At 41.0% G+C, this 21,381-nt stretch overlaps 1 protein-coding gene and 1 non-coding gene across 5 annotated transcripts in view; one reads left to right on the top strand and one right to left on the bottom strand.

The window, feature by feature from the left end:
- ABL2 (ABL proto-oncogene 2, non-receptor tyrosine kinase) overlaps positions 1–21,381 on the top strand; it is a 95,138-nt gene that overhangs the window by 31,536 nt on the left and 42,221 nt on the right. The window lies entirely within an intron of this gene.
- LOC123818591 lies at positions 20,209–20,353 on the bottom strand. The gene has a single exon (XR_006785660.1). It is a non-coding gene; the product is annotated as a small nucleolar RNA SNORA13 (small nucleolar RNA).

The raw sequence follows: 21,381 nt of genomic DNA, 5'->3' as shown, positions 1-21,381 counted from the left end.
GTGGGTAAAGTACACGCAACATAAAATTTAACACTCTATCAGATGTTTTAATATACTCTAGTTTTATTTAGTTCATATAATAGTCTGTTTAAAATGTGAGTGGTTCCTGTGGACGACCCTTAGGCACTTTGGCCGGAGAAACTCTTCTGGCTGTTACCACTCTTCCATCTCCTGGTGGAACTGAGTCTTTTTACCGCATCGGAGTGCAGCCTGGTGACAGAGCAGGAGCATAGAGACGTAGTGTAGACCTTAGCTAGCCGCTGGTGTTCCTTCACCCTCACACAGTATCTGTGAAACCTGGGTCATGCCAGCTCCGTCCCTTCTCTCCCTCTGGCGCCTCCATGCAGCTCCTCAGAGAGAATGTGTAGGGAAGCCCGGGTCGGAGTGTATTCAACCCTGAGCTTGTGACTTCCTGAACAGTTTTCACTGATTTCCTGACTGTCCCCAGGGTGAGGTCCAAACTGCTTCCCAGCACATCCCACCAAGGCTTTCAGAATCTGGTGCCTGCTAGTCTCACGCATGCTCTCTCGGCCCCAGCCAGACTGAAATACCTGTACGTGTGGTTCTCTAGACGCGGTCTGTGCCCGGCACAGAGTAGGTGGTCCAGAAATATTTTTGAAAGAATGAATACACACACACACACACACACACACACACTGCAGAACATACATATACATATATACATACACATGTATGTTGCAGTTGTACTTATTTACATACTAACTCTTATTTCACGGCCAACTTGTGACTTTTTTTTTTAAGACCCAGGTCAAGAATCCCCTTTCAACAGGCCTTGTCTGCTTCTGTCTATACTAGTACTGCAGTTACTCTGGCTCTGTGATACCAAACATTCAGGCCACATTTCTGTATATAATAGCTGATTTGCTTTTTGTGTTTTTCATTAGTATGTGAGGTTCTCGAGGGGCAGGGACCATGTCTTATTTACCTTAGTACCCCTAGCTCCTGGGCTGTTCTTCATAGGCACTTCCTATCGCAACAGGCCTTGAAGGTAGCTGTTTCTCTTGTTTCCGAATGTTTCCATTGTGCAATGGTATTTATTGAATATTCCTGGCCTGTAAAATTTTAATTCCTTTCATTCCCAAGGTGAAAATTGTTCAAATACTTGATTTGTGAAAGAATTAGTATTCCAACGGGTATATGTAGCAAGTCGTGATTGGTGTAATGTGATTGCTTATTACGAGAGTGGGATCTCGGGCAGGAACATGAGGGTTGGAGACTGCGTGTGGAAGGGTGGACTGAGCACTTGAAATAGCGGGACGAGGTTATGTAAGCCTCTTCCTCCTAGATCAGTGCGTCTGAGTTTGTGCACTTTAAATTGGTGACTCATTAAACTGTTTCTGCTTAAGGCATATTATTAATGTATTTGTTTCCTCACTTCCACTCCCTCCTGCTTTTCTTTTCTACCCTTGACTTCAAAAGTTGGTTCGTTTTGGTATTCCTTAGAACTAATGACTCAGTCAGTGGGTGATAACATTATTTGTTCCTGTGAGAAGACTTTATTTTAGATGTTCTTCCGTTTTGGACTCCAGCTTCTGGATCGTTTTACCATAAGTGTTGCCTCTTTTCCTAATTTTAGTTGTGAAATCACTTAGGTGAAACAATAGTCAAGGAAACTGGTTGCATACTAAAAATGTCTCTCTTCTTGCCATGAATCTAAGTACTGTAAAGATGTACTATATGAAGAGCAATTCTGAGAAAAACCCAAATTTATTTAGATTTATTTAAATAATTTTTAAATTAAAATTAGGGTGTTGTGTTGAAGACATCTGTGATCACTTTTTTCCAAGTGCTCCAACTCTTCCACATCAGAGCTCCTGGCCTACGGTAGGTCAGCTTTTTTGGGACTTATTCTTAAACTTTTTTGTATTGTTATAAAATATATATAACAAAATGGGCCATTTTAACTATTTTTAAGTGTATGATTCAGGGGCATTAATTATATTTACAGCGTAGTGTCGCCAGTAAGCAATAACTGACTCCCCATGCCCATCTCCTCACAATCTCTGGGAACCTCAACTCTACTTCTGTCTCTGAATTTGCCTCTGCTACATATTTCATGTAAGTGGAACCATACAACATTTGTCTTCTTATATCTGTTTTATTCCACTTAATATAATGTTTTTATTTTTTATTTTAGATTTTATTTATCTATTTTTAGAGGAGGGGAAGAGAGGGAGAAAGAAAGGGAGAGAAAGGTCGATGAGTGAGAGAAACATCCATCGGCTGCCTCTTGCACGCCCCCAACTGAGGACCTGGCCTGCAACCCAGGGATGTGCCCTGACTGAGAATTGAGCCCGTGACCTTTCAGTTTGCAGGTTGGCGCTCAATCTACTGAGCCACACCTGTCAGGGCAACATAATGTTTTCAAGGTTCACCATGTTGTAGTATGTATCAGAACTGCATTCCTTTTTATGGCTGCGTTCTATTCACACACACATATTATATGTAATACATATATACGATGCATAAAATGTATATATACACACACCCCATATTTTATCTGTTCATTACTTGATGGACACTTGGGTCGTTTCCACCTCTTGAATGTTGGAATAGTGCTGCAGTGAACATTGCATGTAAGTATCTGTTTGAATCCCTATTGTCATTCTTTTGAGTATATACTTGGGAGTGGAATTGCTGAGCCATGTATTCTATATTTAGCTTTTTGAGGAACCACCAAACTGTTTTCTGCAGGGGCTGTACCATTTTACATCCCCACCTGCAATGTACTGGGATTCATTCTTAGGAGACAGTTCTACCCACAACGTATTTAGTTAGACATAAACCACCCTAGATGAGTCTCTTAACCTCTCTTTGTATTTCAGTTACCTCATCCTTGAAAATGGGTCTTGAATGAGATAATCTATAAAGTTTCTCCTACCTCTAAAATTCCATGACTGACATTACGGTGAATTACCATGATGTTTACATTTGCAGTTCTTTTGTCTTCCTCTTTTTTTAAAAAGAGCAGTTTGACTGTATAGTGGGGGGGAGTCAGAACCCTACGTGCCTGGTGATAGGAGTGTGTTCAGGTCTCCAGGGACTTTCTAATTCATGTTTGTTAAATATGAACCACTTTAAAAGTTAGTTTATTACAGACATTTTAAGGCACATCTACGTGGAAATATCATAAACTTTTATTAATTTGTACTCTGTGGCTATAAAAATCATACCTGAGGAAGAAGTTTATTTTTTGCACAATTTATGTCAAAAAAGGTTTTGCTATACACTGTTCTACTTTGGTGATATATAAAGATAATGTATTTATTATAATTATATATTATGTTCATTATATATGTTAATATCACATATAGAATAGCATAATGAAATACTTAGCACTGATAAGAATGCAGGTGTTTCTAAGAGTGGAGCACCACTTGCATACAGTTATCTCTACATGCTAATGAAAGCTTGGAAAAAAGGTCAGAGAGGAATCAAGGATAATTGCAAATTTAAGAAGAGAGAAGAGTATTTTTCCTGACAGCGGAAATTTTGAAATATGATGGCATATGAGTAAGAACTTAAGTCAGCACAGGCTTTAATACAAGTTGTTACTTTCATTAGAATTTGGCATGTTGGAACTTGAACCTTTTATGGCCCAAATTTGTTTATTCCTTCCTGTGTAATAATATCCCTGGTGATACGTACTTGTGTGTGCATACACAAGTATAATTTGCATAGAACCTAATTACACACCAGAATGTATCGCACACCCAATGAGTGTGGAGGCCAGAAGCCTTGGGTCTCGTATTACGGACTTTCTGTTAGAAGGTTGTGATACCCCAGTAGGCCATAGTGGATTAAGGACAAGCGGTTTTAATAGAATTCTCTCCTTGGCTACTGGCGACTGAACAGGGGGAGCTCTGAGGAGTCCTTATTCCTTGACCAAAAAGCTGTGTTTAAACTGGTTGTAGAACCAGTCTACCCCAACTTCGCAAGAAAAGGGCCACCTTATATACTTAAGTATTTTAAAAGTTGATTTTAGCACCTACTGTTTTCCAGGTAGACCCTGATTATAAGATTTGGAAAAGGGGTGACAGTTTTAGCCTATTCTCACTTGCCCTAATGAATTACATGAAGTAATTGGCATTAAATTAAGTGAATGAATTGCTGTTGAATTCAGGGTTCCTTATTCTTCCGTGTATTTGGGTTGCAGTGGATAAACAGGGAAACAGTGGTAACAACTGATGCCCTTCTGATGTGTGTCTTTTATCCCAGGACAAGATCCTCCGAGGACCGACAGTCTCCTTGAGGGTGACTGTAGTTGGAAGGGGTGGTATGTCATGACTATTCTTGGAACTTGACTTGGCTGTTTCTGTGCTGCTTTGGCAGAAGCCAGAAGGGTTGGGTTGGATCCCAGGGCATCTTTGGAATAATCAAGATACTTAGTATAGCAGCCCCGTTTGTTTGTTTGTTTTTTACTCTTGTACAGAGTTTTTAATCCTATTATTTAATCCCATCAGTAGCAGAAACCTGCCCTTCACTAGTCTGTCTCTTTAGCTTGGGTGTTAAAGCTTTTTCTTTTTTTTTTTTTCTTCTTTTTTTCTTCTATTGCTATACCTACTGGTAAGTTTGCTCATCAAAATCAGAGGTTTACTTCTAAAAAGTTGCTCAATTGCTTGTATTTTTCTTAGGATAGAAATTGTAGCAACACTAAAATACTAAGACTGGATACCATTAATAACAACGTTATTACTTTTTTTTTAATAGCATTCGTCTATCCCGAGTATTTGCCTGCATTTCCCCAAGTTGCTCTTAGATCTTTAAGATTACTTTTATGCCCATAGTTAAAAAGGAGTGATCATTTACTTTAATCAGTTTCTTACAGCCTCTTCTTATGGTAGAGACTGGTAAGAATTTGTCTAGCTTGTGATCGTTATTAATTTGCTCCATCATTCCCTTTCATCAGCCTTTCTGCCTCACTGCCTAGGGCCTGAGCTCACATTCCCATTTATTCGGTGGTGGCATGCCAGATAGTAGTGAAACTTCCTGGGCTATCTGTCTGCTGGGAGACTAAAATTAAGAGCTCGACGTTTATTCCTTAAGTACTTCCTTTTAAGGAGAATAGTTGCCCTCTGCCATCCCACTCCTCAAATAGCTAATTTATCCCCTTTAGGTAGCTTCAAACTGGTCTGTTCTAATATTCTAAAAAAACCTCCAGATATTTACTAAGCTTTTACTACTGGGAAACATTCGTGGCGGTGGAAATCTGGTCCCTACCAGCTCCAAGGGACCGGTGGTGGCTTTCCTTTTTTGAGGCCGGACAAGGATGGAAGGCCAGTTCGAAAGGTCCCGGGAGCATGGGGGTAGAGGAGCGTGTCGGACACCTGTCTGTCAGCCTGCTGTAGGGTCCTGCTTGTTTTTTCTCTGACAGGGTGACCCCCCCCCCAACAACAAAACAGAAGAAACACCACCGTCTCATGTCTTTTCTCCTGTTTTTGAAATAAAAGGTGCTCTAAAAAATGTCACAGGGAGGAACAAAAGGTAAAGGCACTAAGAAGTGGTCGGGGATATAGTCTGCCTTTTGTGTTCCCCCACCTTCTCCTTTTTGCTTATAACCCATAGAAAAAACCCATAGAAAAGACGAGGGGTGTAAAAAAGTTCAGAGGTTTTAAGAAAACACTGGGGACTGAATGAGGTAACGTTCATGTATAATATGTGTGTTTCAGACTAACTCCCAGGTGCACATTCAGGTGCGGGGGGTTTCAGTGGGGAGTGTCAAAGAGAAACCACAGTGCTGGGAATGCTTTGGGCTCATCGTGCGACCACAGGTGCAGGGGCGGTCAGCTCACCCCCTCACCCGGGGTGAGGAGGCAGGGTGGGGGAATAATATGTCCCTGGGCATGCAGGGGAGGGCAAGTCAAGGGAGATAAAGGAAGAGAACCTATTAGGAGTGAAGGGAGGTTCTGCGTAGGTCAGCATATTTCAAATGGGGATTTTATTCTTCTTTACATAAACTTGGACATGAAAATATACATACACAGTAAGGGGAAACTGTAATAAAAATGCTGCTTTACCAGTACATGTTAAACTTTTTCTCCCTTTTAGTATTTTTTTAAAAAGGTTTAAGTATCACTGTAATTTTTTTAAAATTTGCTTGCTTTGATATAGGCACATATTTAGCTAGTGTTCAGATGCGGTTCCTTTTCAGTTTGTTCAAATTAGTATCTATATGAAACCTGTTTATCACAATGACATTTTAATAAGTGATATACTTAATATTTTGATATCTAATAATATTTAATAATGTGATACCTAATGATATATATCTGAAATCTCTGTTGCTTGTGGGTTCTCTGCCTTACATACTGTTTTGTGCAAAGGAAAGCATTAGTTCAAAAGCCTTTGTAGCTTTAAAATTTACTGCTATGTTACTCTAATTATATCAGCTCTTTCCTAGAACATGCTTTCAAAATATTTGTCGACAATTTTGGAAGAATGCATAGAGCAGGTTTTTAAAATTAAATTTTCTTTGTAACTTAAGATTTTTATTAGTTTTGTGATGTCCAGATGGGGCTCGTTATACCCATATTTTACAATGCAAAGTTCCCCATAATGTTCTGGGGGGACATTTGTCCGTCCCTGTTAGTTCAGGATCTCCAGAAGAGATGCACTTGCGTTTGGCCCGAGTTGAAACAGAGCTATCCTGCGTGTATACTTAATAGGGGTAGAATGTGGCATGGTTTGAGGGGCACAGCAGTGTCTCTGTGCCTACTAGTGAATGCCTAAAGTTCTTCGGGGGAATTTTTTTTTAACTATAACCTATTAAAATATAAACATCATTATAATGTTGGGGGTTGGGATTTTTCATACATTAGTTTTTGTACATTAATCTCTTCATGGAAGTTACCAGATTATTATTTTTTTAATTTTTAATTTTTTTTTAATTTTTTAGAAAGAGGGGAAGGGAAGGAGAAAGGAAGAGAAACATCATGTGTGGTTGCCTCTCACGTGGCCTCCCACCAGGGACCTGGCCTGCGACCCAGGCGTGTGCCCTGACTGGGAATCAAACCGGAAACCCTTTGGTTCACAGCACGAGCTCAAGCCACTGAGCTACACCAGCCAGGGCACCAGATTATTTTTAAATTTCATAGGTTATCTTTAAATTCTAAGACTCTAGATCACAATCGTTCTAGAGACAATTGCGCTAGAGACCTTGCCTGCAAGAGTAAATACCCCTAGCTCCTGGGTAGTTAAAATAAATGGAATTCATTCTCTTCCCACTATTACCACCCTCCAGTCAAAGATAAAGTCACTCCAGCCCTTCAGACAGAAAAAGCCTTACTCGGGACCATCTCTGTGTGCATGTATGTGTGCAAGAAAGCCGTGGGGTATCATTAGGGGCCAGAGTCCTTGGGAAGGATGAGGACGGATTCCCGGGAGAGGTCAGGAAGGGAGGGTGCCTGCCCGCTGAGGCCTGCTTCCTTCCCCAGGACCACACCTGAGTGAGGCTGCCGCCTCTGGAAGTGGAGCGTGTACCAACTTCTAATTCTTCTCCTTGTTCTTTGAAAGCACTGATAACCTATTATTGATTGTTTCTAAGGTGAATTAACTTGCTTTTTACTGTGCTATAATTATATTTTGAGCTCTAGCTCTGTGAATAGTTCTAGAATTTGTGGTCTCTATTGGGATTTTTTTCTTTTTCTTGGGGAAATACACATATAATAATTATAACAATCAGTAAGGAACAGCTAACCAGTGGTAGTTAGGTTTGATGCTTTTATTCTTTTTCATAGATAAGAAAATAAATTATGCATACTTGTAAAACGTGAACATGAAGACTCTTTCTTTGAATTTGCATAGAGTTCCTTGCAGAATTTTATTTCCATGTACTTAGGTATGGTATAATTAAGTGTACCTTGTACTTTATGACAGTGTACAATGAACTTACTCTAACCAGATGTGTAATTCAGACATTAAGCTCCTTGAGAGCAGTCTCCGTATCTTTTATCTCCCCTCCCCCCATGCTGTCTAGCCAACAGCGAAGCCCCTCTGTATGTGCAGCCCGAAATGGGGTGTGTTACTAGGAGGTAGGTGAAATTGTCTGTGATTCTTCACAGATGGCCAGTAGTTATAGAACCAATCACCAGTCATATTATACGAGAACTATTTTAGTCCCTTAAACTCACAGATACAGAAAACAGACTCGGAGCTGTCCGGGGGGAGGGGACTCGGGGGGCTGGGTGAGAAGGGCATGTGCCTGGGCCGGAACTGGACCAGCGCACTTGCCCTCTGCAGGAGGGCACCCGCCGATGGAGCATCGCCAGGCAGGGCTGTTCACGTGTTTTTTCAGAGAATTCTAAAAGATCCAGGTGAGAAGAGGATGTGACTACAAGGGGGATCGCATGAGGGAGATTTCTGTGTCTTTTCCAAAGGTGGTCATTGCATGTATCTATATGTGTATTAAAATTCATAGAACACCAAAAGAAAGAAAATGGCTGTCTACTTTCTTCCATATGTTGTGGGCGACATCTGAAAACTCATCAAAGTTTAAATCATTGCAAATTAGGTAATTTTATGTATTAGTGACATTTTAAAATAAAACTGTTACATCATTTAAAAATGTATTCAGAAATGTAAATACCACAGTGATTTATCACTTACCATTACCCATTTTTAAAAATTGCATGAACAGGCTCTTTGTTTTTTTAAGTATATTTTATTGATTATGCTCTTACATTTGTCCCATTTTTCTCCTTTATCCCCCTCTGCCCTGCACCCTCCCTCCCACCAGCATTCCCCACCCCTTAGTTCATGTCCATGGGTCACACTTATACATTCTTTGGCTTTTCCATTTCCTATACTATTCGTAACCTCCCCCTGTTTTGTACCTACCATTTATGCTTCTTATTCCCTGTACTTTTTTCCCCTTCTCCCCCCTTGCCCTCCCCACTGATAACCCTCCATGTGATCTCCATTTCTGTGATTCTGTTCCTGTTCTAGTTGTTTGCTTAGTTTGTTTTTGTTTTTTAGGTTTAGTTGTTGATAGTTGTGAGTTTGCTGTCAATTTACTGTTCATAGTTTTCATCATCTTTTTCTTAGATAAATCCCTTTAACATTTCATATAATGAGGGTTGGTGATGATGAACTCCTTTAACTTGACCTTACCTGGGCAGCACTTTATCTGCCCTTCCATTCTAAATGAAAGCTTTGCTGGATAGAGTGATCTTGAATGTAGGTCCTTGCCTTTCATGACTTTGAATACTTCTTTCCAGCCTCTCCTTGCCTGCAAGGTTTCTTTTGAGAAATCAGCTGACAGTCTGATGGGAACTCCTTTGTAGGTAACTGTCTTCCTTTTCTCTTGCTGCTTTTAAGATTCTCTCCTTATCTTTAATCTTGGGTAATGCAATTATGATGTGCCTTGGTGTGTTTCCTTGGGTCCAACTTGTTTGGGGCTCTCTGAGCATCTTGGACTTCCTGGAAGTCTTTCCTTTGCCAGATAGGGGAAGTTTTCCCTTATTATTTTTTCAGATAAGTTTTCAATTTCCTGCTCTTCCTCTTCTCCTTCTGGCACCCCTATGATTCGGAAGTTGGAATGTTAAAAGTTGTCCCAGAGGTTCCTCTGCCTCTCCTCATATTTTTGAATACTTGTTTCTTCATTCTGTTCCGGTTGCATGTTTATTTCTTCCTTCTGGTCCAAATTGTTCATTTGAGTTCTGGTTTCCTTCTCGTCACTGTTGGTTCCCTGTATATTTTTCTTTATTTCACTTTGCACAGCCTTCATTTTTTCTTCTATTTTGTGACATGCTCAACCAACTCAACCATTTCTGTGAGCATCCTGACTATCAGTGTTTTGAATTCTGTGTCAGTTTTGTTGGCTGTCTCATCGCTTAGTTCTGTTTTTGCAGTTTTGATCTGTTCTTTAATTTGGGCCGTATTTCTTTGTCTCGACGCACCTGTTGAGTTATACAGGGAGGAGCCATAGGTATTCACCAGGGCAGGACAACCCACGTGCTGTGTTGTGGCGCTGTATGTGGGGGAGGGGTCAGAGAGGGAGAGGACAGAGGGAGGCTCTGTCCGGCTTTCAGTCACTTCCCCTGCTACCCACAAGCAAATTGGGCGCTTCAGGTCTGGTTCCCCGGTGGGTGGGTTTGTGTACATTCTAGGGCCCTGTGGGTCTCTCCAACATGTTCTCCTGTGAGGCTGGAGTTTCTCCCGCTGCCACAAGCCCCACAGGTTTTTACATGAACAGACTCTTTGTTAACAGCTGGAAGTTGGGAATTATTCCTGTTATCCTTTGGATTTGTATTTCTATTTCACTTCCCTCATTGAATTTATTCTAATGTTGTATTTTATTGACTACCCAGATACCATGTCCTAATTCTCCGCAGGTAAGATAGGTATATAAATTGAAATAGGAATTTTTAAAGTTTGTGTTTAAAAATTTTTGGTTTAGAATTTTAACCTATTAGCCAATAACCAAAACAACATATTTTTGATAATTAAAAGTAAAGTTTTATTAGAAATGCATTATATCAGCTATTGCCACCAAAAAAAGTGCTACATAATAAATAATCTGAAGATCTCAGTAGCTTAAAACATTGTTTCCCCCCTCATGAGTTTCTGGGTCAGCTGGGATTTGGTTGATCTTGGCTGACCTTGACTGTGTCCAGCTGGAGTTGGCTCTGTGTTCATAGCTCTGTTCTGCATGTCTTATAATCTTCTCATGGAAATAGGGAGAATGAAAGGGGTGAGCACAAACATGCACAGCTCCCTAAGGCCGCCATTCCAAATTGGCACACTGCCCACATCACCAGGCAGAGAAAGTCACGTGGCCAAGCCCGACATCAGTGGGGTGGGGAGATCCACCAGCACGCTGTCTGCTCTGCTGGTAGACGACCACAGGGTCTTTTGGCCAAGGATGTGGGTGTGTAAGTCTGTAACAGGGAGGAGCTGAAAAACTTGGAACAGTAATCCAGTGTATCTTGTGCATCTTTTAATGAGCTATGTAATGAGATTCAGTGTGGACGATATTTAGTAGAATGAGACATCTAAATGGAGATCTGAGGCAGTAGGAGTTAGCCAGGCACAGTGGTGGTCGGGACAATGGGCAGAAAATACTCGGGGCTGAGGGAACAATATTTGCGAAAATAAGAGGGTTTAGGGAACCATCGAGTGGAGTATGTCCAAAGTATAGGGTAAGAGGTAAGAAGTCGGGTGTTTACCTAAAGAGAATAGGAAGGAGACTTAAGGCCAAGGTCACTTCAAGAGAACCTTTTATGTCACGTGAGGGTGTTTAGGTTTTAACTTCAAAACATAGGGAAAATTACCGGAATGTTTTAAACAGCAGGGATGTGATCATGTGTTGTTGTGTTCTAAGCAAAAAGTCATCTCCAGCTGTATATACATATTAGATCGGTGTGCGATAAGACCAGAGCCCGGGAGACCAATGAGGAGGCCACGGCAGAAACCCAGGGGAGGGTGAGGGCGGCCTGAAGCTGAGGTGGTGGCCGTGGGGCCGGAAGGAGATCAGAGACCTAGGCTGAACTGTTTTCATCCAGCGAGTGCATTGGTCATATTCTCTTCCTATATATGATTTGAATGGTAGAAAAGGGCAGTTTTTCAGTTAACTTATGTTCTTAATCTTTAATTTTATAGAATAATGTGACTGTTAGCAGTGCATGTTAAAAATGATTGGTAAATGGTAAGCCTTAGTAAATAATGCCAGTTCTTAATATAATATTATGCAGGAAATTCCCTGTTTGAATTCCCTGGGAAGAGAGTCGGTAAGTGAATATGTTATCTTATTGCGTCTAGAGAAGCTCTATTTAACTATTGTCTCAGTTGACCTAGGGTGTATTGTGTCACATTTTCTGTTTCCTTAGTTTAATTCTTTGTTCCCTTCCCTGTAATCCAGAAAATCTAAAATACATATTTGTCTAAAAGAACCTCTTGGAATTGTTGCTGCTATTTAATGGCCTCTGATGGCCAACGCGACAGACCTGAACTTTCTGGTGCGGCATTCAGGGCTCCCCAAGATGGGATCCTCGCCGCGTCTCCTCCTCTGGTTTTCTCAGCGCTTCGTGTCGTGCACACGCCCTCTCCACACAAAAACAGAAACCTGGCGCCATGCTCACTTTTTTCGGTTTCCAGAACGTGCTGTGCAGTTTGCGGTCATCGGTCACCTTTCACTTGGAATGCCTTTGTCCTCGTTCACTTTGACCTACTTCAGATGGCTGATTCAATGAAAATGATCTGTGTGTCTTTAAACTGGAGATGATACAAGAGAGCCAGATTTCGTCTTTCTGGCTCAGCGATGTACCCCCGGTGCTTGTAGTGCTTGGCAGAAAGTGGGTGTTCAATAAATATTTGAGTGAGTAATACATCGACGAATTGTCGTTGAGAGTTGGCACGTTAGAATTTCCTGCAGGTTGAGTTACTTCGTGTGTGCGCGCAGACACACTCGTACACATTCCATGTGCAGGACCGCGCGCGCGCAGTTGCTGCGTGCTTCCGCAGCGTCGCGGAACAGCTGGCTGCTTGAATTACACAGGATTGTATTGTAGATCTTCAGGAATGATCGAGGTTTACTTGTGAGTCCCTCCGTAGGAATGTCAGTTCTGAGCTCGCATTGAAGTCGTTGTACCAGGTGCTGGCCTCACTGACTTTGGGAATCCCATGGGGGAAGGAGGACTGGCACATTCCTTTCATCCTTCAGATGTTTCGTTTTTCCCCTGAACAGCATAGGCAGTGATGTGTTTCTGCTAAAAAGCAAAGATCTTGGAATGCTGAATTCCGCCTACTTTATGTGTTTAGGAAAGATGATAGTTCCTCTAAACTTCTGTCACGATTCTCAACAGAAGAGTATTTCTATCAATAAAATAAATGTGGAGACTTTAGGTTCTGAAGTTAAGCTGAAAATTCTCATCTGTAGGTATTACTAAAATTTAGTGTTCTCTGATTATATGCTTACGGCATGAGTTTTTAAAAGTTAAATTTATTGGGGTGACATTGGTTAATAAGATCACATAGGTTTCAAATGTACGTTTCTATGACACATTATCTGTGTATTGTATTGTGTGCCCACCACCCAAAGGTCAGGTCATCTTTCGTCATCATAGATTTGGCCCCCTGACCCTTTACTTGTCCTCCCACCTCTCTTCCCTCTGGTAACCACCACACTGTTGTCTGTGTCTGAGTCTATTACTCGCAAAGTGAGTATAACCATATGTTAAAAAAAACAACACATCAGGATTAGGAGGGCTCCATTCCAGGGGCATTCCCTGGATCTCTAATCTTTGCAGATGCTCGGTGGAAAGGGACTCTGGGGAAAGAAACGTGAGATACACTACATGCTGTGGCTGCCTTTCGGGGGGCTACTCTGAACACGAGTATACTAATAATGGCTCTAATATGTTAGGCATTCTTTGTTGTAGGGTTTTTTTTTTTTTTTTTAGTTCAGCATTTTCCCATCTTGTTCAACCATGGAATACTTGGTCTGTGACATCTATTGTACTATTAACCCACTTTATGGAACACACTTTGGGAACTACTGGCTTAGCATGTGACCCCAACCAGTGTGGCACACAGTAAATACTCATCATTTATCAAATAAATAGATGTATGGTTTATTTTGTTTTTAATCTTAAAATAAGCATTTAAAAATACTAGGTTGGCCAAAAAGTCCATTTAGTTTTTTTTCTGCATAATAAAGACACATTTTTAATTTTCACCAGTAACTTTATTGCTTTGGATATTTGGAGTATGTCGGCGATCTCCTTCTATTGGCTTCCAGTGGCAGAGGCCAGGGGTGCTGCTAAACATCTTCTAATGTGTAAGACGGACTCACAGCAAAGAATTGTTTGGCCAAAATGTCAGCAGCACCAAGAAACTTCGCAAACCACTTCTGACACATTTGAGCAGCCACAGCACCTTCCCTATATGCTGCATAAATCCTTTTTTTTGCATTTTAGTTATGTTTTCACCTTTCTTGAAATAAACAATATGCTGAAAATGTTGCATATCTTCTTCCATATTCAGTGTTAAAATGACTACACAAAAATTCACCAATTTTAATAAACTTTTTTTTTAATGCACACTGTGACAGCTGTCACCATACAATCTAACAAAATTGTTTCAAGTGAAGTTTAAGGCAAGTAGGTAGTTCTAGAGCCATCTTACGGGAAAAAAACCTAAAAGAACTTTTTGGCCAACCCAATATATTCTTATCTTGAGTTGGGTTATAGCTTAGTATAGCTTTTTCTTTAGAAAATATTCTCTTTTTATGACTCCTTATTCCCATTTCTAAGGAAGTGCTAGGCAGTAGTTTGAAAGTTTGATCGCTAGACCAGTAGCGTCAATATCACCTTGGGGTGATGGGAGAAATGTAAATTCCTAGGTCCCTCCCTAGGCGGGCCGAATCAGAAACCCAGAGTGAGGCCCTAGGATGTGCTTTGCAACAGGAGCTTCAGGGGACTGGCGAGGATGCCAGTGCTGGGGAAGCCACTGCAGGGCGGCGTCCAGTCTGGGGTTCTGTCGGCAGAGCACCCAAGTCCCGGAAGATTTGGATCAGCTGGGTCGGACTAGGGTTAATCAGAACACCTTTCTGCACCGCCTGCCGAAGCTGAAAAGCTGTGTCAAACACGTGAAAACACTGAGAGAACCCATGAACATGTGTTAGTGCCTTAGTAGTTTTTCAGTTGCAGGCGGTGAAATCAGTTCATTGGGAAACCAGCAGGAGTCGGGATGGAGAGAGGGAAAGGAAAGGCACATGAGAACGTAGCACATGCAGTAAAACTGAGTTTTACAACTCTTTCGTTTGTACATGTTTACATGCACATGTTTACATGCAAGGTCACACTGTCGCACATTTTTCTTACGGTGGGTAATGGGCTGGGGGCACTTAAGAGGAAGCAGATCTGACGTAGGAAAATAAACCCTGGATTCAGAGTCTGAAACACATTTGCGTACCACTCAGTTAGGACTTCTGTCATATCTCTGTATATCACAGGATTGTTGTAAAGGTCAGATCAGTGGTTTTCAGCTGGGGGGGTTTGCTCTCCAGAGGACATTTGACAGCCTTTGCGACGTTTTTGGTTGTCACTGTTGGCGACAGGGTGCTGCCGGCATTTAGTGGTAGGGGCCGGGGTGTTGCTGAGCGTCCCGCAGCGCACAGAGCAGCTCCCCAGGACACGGAAGTGTCTGATCCGAAGTGTCACAGGTGTGAAACCCTGGGCTTACATGATTACATCTCAAAAATTGTCATATGAGGTGTATAACATTTGTTTTATTATTAAGACTATAATTTAAGTATTTTGACAAGACTCATCTCAGTATTACCTTTCAAAGATGAGTTTTTATCAAAAATATAGCATATAGGGCAGATGAAGGAAATTGGAGCAAATCTCTATGATCTTGGAAAAGTTATTTATCTGACAGTTTTATTATGAGAATTAGATAATTATATACTAATTAGATATGTGTTAATATGATCATTAGGTATGTACTGGTATATGTTCCAAAAGCCTGGTATTCAATTTAAGTAGTGTTTTGATATATAGGAATGGTGCAGAAGATAGAGTATTTATATAAGAAATGATTTTGTATCAATAGACAGCTTCAGAGAAGCCTGTATTTAAACACATTACATTAATTCAATCCAGGTTATTCAAGAGATTAATATAATTCTGTTGGTCTGTTAGCCAAGTATAAAAAAAATTTAGCTACGCAGGACTTTTAATCAGAATTCAAATGTATGAAACAATCTGTCAGTACATTTGAGCTAGTATCTTGTCTGGGACTGCTTACCACTCCTTCACCAGAGTATGTGATAGTCACAGAGTACACGAAGGTTATGTAACATGCATTACCTTACTTGTGGAGAGGGAAGGGGTTAGCATAGACGTCTCTATGAATTAGAAAATTTAGTGGTGTTGGTGTCAGGTTCTAAGGGTTCCAGATTAAAGAGATTATCTCTAGAGTATGCATTTTACCCACATTACATATGGAAACCAGCTTTCATCCAGTGCAGTCTGTTAGAAAAGGCGGAAACTTCATTGTTGAAGTCTGAAGATAGGGCTGGGTGTACATCCTTCTAGTCACCCTTTTTATCTTCATCAACCAAATAATCAACCTTTACTCAGCCCTTATTTTGAATCAGACACTGCTTTAAGATCTCCACATACAATAACATTTCGTTCTTCTGCCCCTTCTGTGAGAGTAGGTACTGTTTTACTGTACGTGTTTGGATGAGAAAGCTGAGGCACAGAAGTGTTACCTTGATGAAGGTCACACAGTGAGGGGTGGAACTCCGATTCAGACCTGGGAGATCCGGCTTCAGTGTCCGTGTTCTTAACTGCCGTGCTCCACCGCCTGTTTACCACCGCCTGTAACCACGATGGTTACAGTCGAATCAAATTTCATGTGGCTGACACCTCACATGTCAGGTACTCCGCTAAGAGAGAGAGACTGGGTTGGCCAAAAAGTTAAATTTTGTTGTTGTTGTTAAGTTGGCTGTACTAGTGCTTAGATGTCTTCAACTTCATTTGAAACACTTTTGTTAGATTGTATTGTCACAACTGTCATAGCAGTGTGCATTTCAAAAAAACCATAGAAATTGGTGAATATTTGTGTAACCATTTTAACAATGAAGATGGAAGAAAATATGCAACATTTTTGACATATTATGGTTTCTTATTTCAAGAAAGGTAAAAATGTAATTTCAAGAAAGGTAAAAATGTAACTGAAACACACACACACAAAAGGTTTGTGCCGTTGTTTGGAGAAGGCGCTGCGACTGATCGAACGTGTTGAAAGTGGTTTGTGAAGTTTTGTGTTGGAGCTGTCTTGGATGATGCTCCGCCGTCAGGTAGTCCAGTTGAGGTTGACAGTGAGCAAACTGAGACGTTGAGAACAATCAGTGTCATACCACGTGGGAGACGGCCAATGTACTCACAGTATCCAACTCGATAAAGTCAACGGGGAACGTGAAAAAAAAGAACACCTGTTATTTTACCAAAACACTAAACGGACTTTTTGGCCAACACAATAGTATCATGTATTCTTGTTAAACATAACTTAAGAGAGTTCTGCAAAGCATGACTTTTAAACATCACTTCTAAAATCTAGAAATTACATACCTAAATCAGGACTGCATACTTTAAAACTATTTTCCACATGATAATTAGAATAGGAATTGTTAGGACGGCCATTGACTGGGCTGTGAAAGAATTCGCAAAGAGAGGAACATGCTGAGGGCAAAGTTTTATTCACTTTCCAGGTGTTATTTACTTTCCCCGAGCAGAAAGGCGCCAGGTGCAGAGAATTAAGCCGGCCCTGAACGTTCGAGTCTTTGTTGGCTTGTGAAGGGTGAAGGGGTGGCTGCTAGGGGGGTTGCAACGCAGGGGCCGGGTGGTTTGGGGTAAGCTGCAGTCTGCTGCAGTGTTATCTGTTGCCTGCGGCTGTGGGGAGTGGTTAGTCGCAGTTCTGTTTTTGCTTTTCCAGTAATTTTCTAGTCCTGGGGACATACGCTCAGAAGAGTGAAATGGCAGTCACATTTAACAAGGGCATAGGCCCGCTCAGAAAATGGTGCTGGCTTTGTCCTTTCGGGAACCATACTGAGACGACCATGTATTTTCCCTTTATTCTGTTAACTGAGTGCACTGCACTGGTTGCTTTTCTTATGTTGAATCAGCCTTTCGTTCCCGGGATGAATCCCACTTGGTGTGGTGTCTGCTGGTTCTTTTGGTATGCTCCTGGGTTTGGTTTCTAGTAAATTATTGAGAATTTTTGCATCTGTATTTATAAGGGATGTTGGTCTGTAGTTTTCTTGGAAACCTTGGTGTGGCTTTATCTTTTCTTTAAATCATTCTCTGTCCTCTGTGCCCTCTCCATGGAAGGAGGCCTTGTTTTACTTACCCATTTCTAGCCTTCGGTCAGATGTCGGTTTCACTACGGGAGTGCAGAGAGCCCATCGGGTGATTGGGGGGCGGGGTGTAAAACAGTCTGGTTGGGAAGTGGAGGGCAAGCAGTCCCTGGCCTGGGAGGGTATTGAAGAGGGCATACATACTTTCGCAGTACTATTATGCTGCTTTTGCACCCTGCTGTTGTTAGGGTGACTTGACTTGTTTTCAGAGTTCTTAGTTGCCCATGATTTCAAGGCTCATAAGTGCCAGAAGCAGAATTTCAAATCTTACTCCAAAAGGATTCTGTATTTTTATCTTTTGAATACCTCTAAAGAATTCCTTTCTCTTCCCCTTCCCCATGGCGCTCATCTGATATCTGGAGGAGTGGCCTGGAAAGACTTGCTGCTGGTGGTGGTGGTGGTGGTGGTGTTAAAACTGGTTTTTTGTTTGTTTGGTTTTTGTTTTTTGCTGCCCTGTGATTTCTACCCCACGTCATAAATTAGGCCAGTGCTAACGGTGAACTTGACTGTGAATTGTCATGGTACACAGAGTGATGCGAATACGTGATGGTTACGTAGTAGGTACAGTGAGTGCTCTGTGTTCACTCCTTGATACTGACAGGTCTGGTGAAAACAACTTTAGTATGGGATTTTATTAACTAAGACATATAATTAAAAATTTCCCAGTGATAGTTTTGTTTTCACCTGGAGAGAAATATAGAATTCAGCAGTGAAATCACAGGGATTGAATGCTGAGTGTTTTTGACGATAAGATTAATCAAATAATCAAATTGATTATTTGAACAAAAAAATGTGTATTAATATGAGCCCTAAACCAAAAGAATTTTGTAATTTGAATTATGTTTTTTTCTTATTACCTGCAGCACTCATGCTGCAGGGAGAGTTCTGCTGCTCTGGATAGGCAGCAGCGGCTGAAATACAGGCAATGAATAAGGTCTTTGTTTTTCCTAAAGTCCATTGGAAATATGTGAGTGCAGCCAGCAGGAAGTAGCTTGCAGCCAGGACCCAAGTATAGGGAGTGTAGTATGTACACATAGACACGACTCTTCATAGGTAACGTAAAACTAGCTCCACGGGTCTGGAACAGGAAAAACCAACTTCTTTGACTCTTAGCATCACATGAAAGGGTCATTATGCTGCTGAGTTGTTTGCAGGGCAGCGGCAGGTGTCCTACAGGGTAAGGTTAGGGAACTTCTAGAATTGTAAGAAATATTTCCTAGTGAACACCCACACGGAACATTTCTTTTTTGTGTGAAATGATTGTGAGGTGAGCCATATACTAGGGAAGATTTTTGTTTGTGTTTTTTTGTTTGTTTTTGTTTTTAGGATAAATCAAAAGTAAACACAGAACCTATTTTGTTTAGATCTAAATAAGATTGTTCTAGGAAGAGATGAAAGTTGTACAGTTAAGTAGAGAAAAAGCTGTATGTTTGGATGCATTCTAAGTTCTGACATGACCTATACAAATTTTTAAAACTCCTCTCTGAGTCATTGTGCGTTAGCTCTGGAAACATTTGTGATCTGACATTGGGAGTAATGTTGAAATTTCCAGGTTCCTGCGATGGGATGGACTGGTTGGTAAGCATGTGTTAGCGTTCTGATTAGTCTCCGAGGTTTGGCTCTTAAATGCCACTCTGTGTACGGACGGGTGAATCAAGGCCATTCCACGGGGGGGTCTGGCTCTCTTGAGAGTCTTCTCCAGAAGGTAGAAAGCCAGACTTTCCCAGTGTTCCCATACCACTCTCTGCTGCCTGAGGGAGGCGGCCTGGAGCAGTGAGGGGGGCACAGGCTTCCGAGTGAGACACCACCTTGGGTTCGCGTCCTGCTGAACCAGCCCATCAAGTTACTTAGTGTTTCTGAGTATTCGCGTGTTAGTGTGATAACGCCTATCCTTTGGGGCTGTGGACATTGTAAGTGATAATGTAGCAATAGAAGATTTTTGAGTCCAGGATGTGTTGCTCTCTGTGGTTTTGCTATTAGAGAAAGCTCCTACTCTGACAGGAGCAGGTGATTCCTTTACGTGTTTGGAGGCTTCGGGTGGCTGTGAAGCACGCCTTCTCGACTGCAGTGACGGCTGCGGTGTTTTCAGTGGCTTGTGACCCTCCAGAGCTCAGTGCTACCTCACAAAATCTCATCCTTTTAGGTTTAATTTCTCTTGTTAGGGAAAAATTGAATTAAATTACAATCAAATAATTGAGTTTGTTTAGTTCTTTTAAGTTACATTTAATTTTATTCTTAAGGAGTGTTTATAAATTTATAAATAATTAAAATTATTCCTTAGGGATAATGATCCCTAAGTTAAAAAGCCTTTTTTTTTTTTTAAACACTGTTACTTATGCAGCTCCTACACCAAAGACATCATATTCAAGGGCAGGAAAGGGCTGCAAAGTGTTTAGTTTATGCCTTTCTTGACACCACGTTCACTAGTTTCCAAAAGTGACAACACAGAGAACGGGCAACACAAAGGCAATTTTTTTTTTAATCTAAGAAATCTTTGTTAAGCAGCAGCTCTGGACTCTGCCATTCAAAAAGTGAGGTGTCCTTGGATAAGTTATTTAAATATCTGGAGTGGACAGTTTTCATTGGTAAAACAGGAAAAGCATGGTAAGTGCACTGTGGAGTCCTTCAGTGAGGTTATGTGCATCCACAGTGCTTAGTGGAGAAGTTGACACCGTAACTGCAAACTTCAGCTCTTTCTGTATAATCTAACAGGGTGCCTTCCTGCCTTGAAAATAAGTTCATTAAAAGGTAAGGAGAAATTTATTGGGCTCAAGTTGAAGATTTGTATGGCTAGAAAAGTTGAAGGTGTAGAAATAAAAATAAGCAGCTGAAGAGCCTCTGAACTTTTGCGAGATGAACTGTCCTTTAGATTGGCTGGTAGTAGTAGTCATGGCCTTTCTCCTTAGCTTCCACCCACTCTCAGTTTGAGCGTATCACAAAAAAATCACAGCGGCATTTTATTCTCGACTGTGCTTACTTTCTCCCTTTGTCTGTTTAAATCCAGTATTATCGCCCTGGCTGGTGTAGCTCAGTGGATTGAGCTCGGGCTGCGAACCAAAGCATCACAGGTTCGATTCCAGTCAGGGCACATGCCTGTGTTGCAGGCCACGGCCCCCAGCAACTGCACATTGATGTTTCTCTTTCTCCCTCTCTTCCCTCTCTAAAAATAAATAAATAAAACCTTAAAAAAAGAGAGATACATTGATTTGTTAAAAAATAATAAAAAATAAAAATAATCCTTTAAAAAATAAATAAATCTTGTATTATCTTTCACATAGTAGTTCAAGTTCTATATTCTCCTTGAATCTGACCTCTGATCATTTCTGATTAAGTAGTCTCTTCCTTTGCCTAAATGGTATATCTACTCTAATTTATTACTTCCTTTTTTATGTCTTTTTTCCTTCAGTAAGATGAAGTCTGTACAAGTACAGAACCATTATGCATCTCTCTGTCCAATGGAACCCAAAAAGTGCATTGCTAATGAAATGATTGATAGG

Source organism: Phyllostomus hastatus, unplaced genomic scaffold (assembly GCF_019186645.2).
Source record: "Phyllostomus hastatus isolate PE091 unplaced genomic scaffold, TTU_PhHast_1.1 phas_contig_283, whole genome shotgun sequence".
NCBI lineage: Eukaryota > Metazoa > Chordata > Mammalia > Chiroptera > Phyllostomidae > Phyllostomus > Phyllostomus hastatus.
This window is presented reverse-complemented; position numbering and strand designations above follow the sequence as displayed.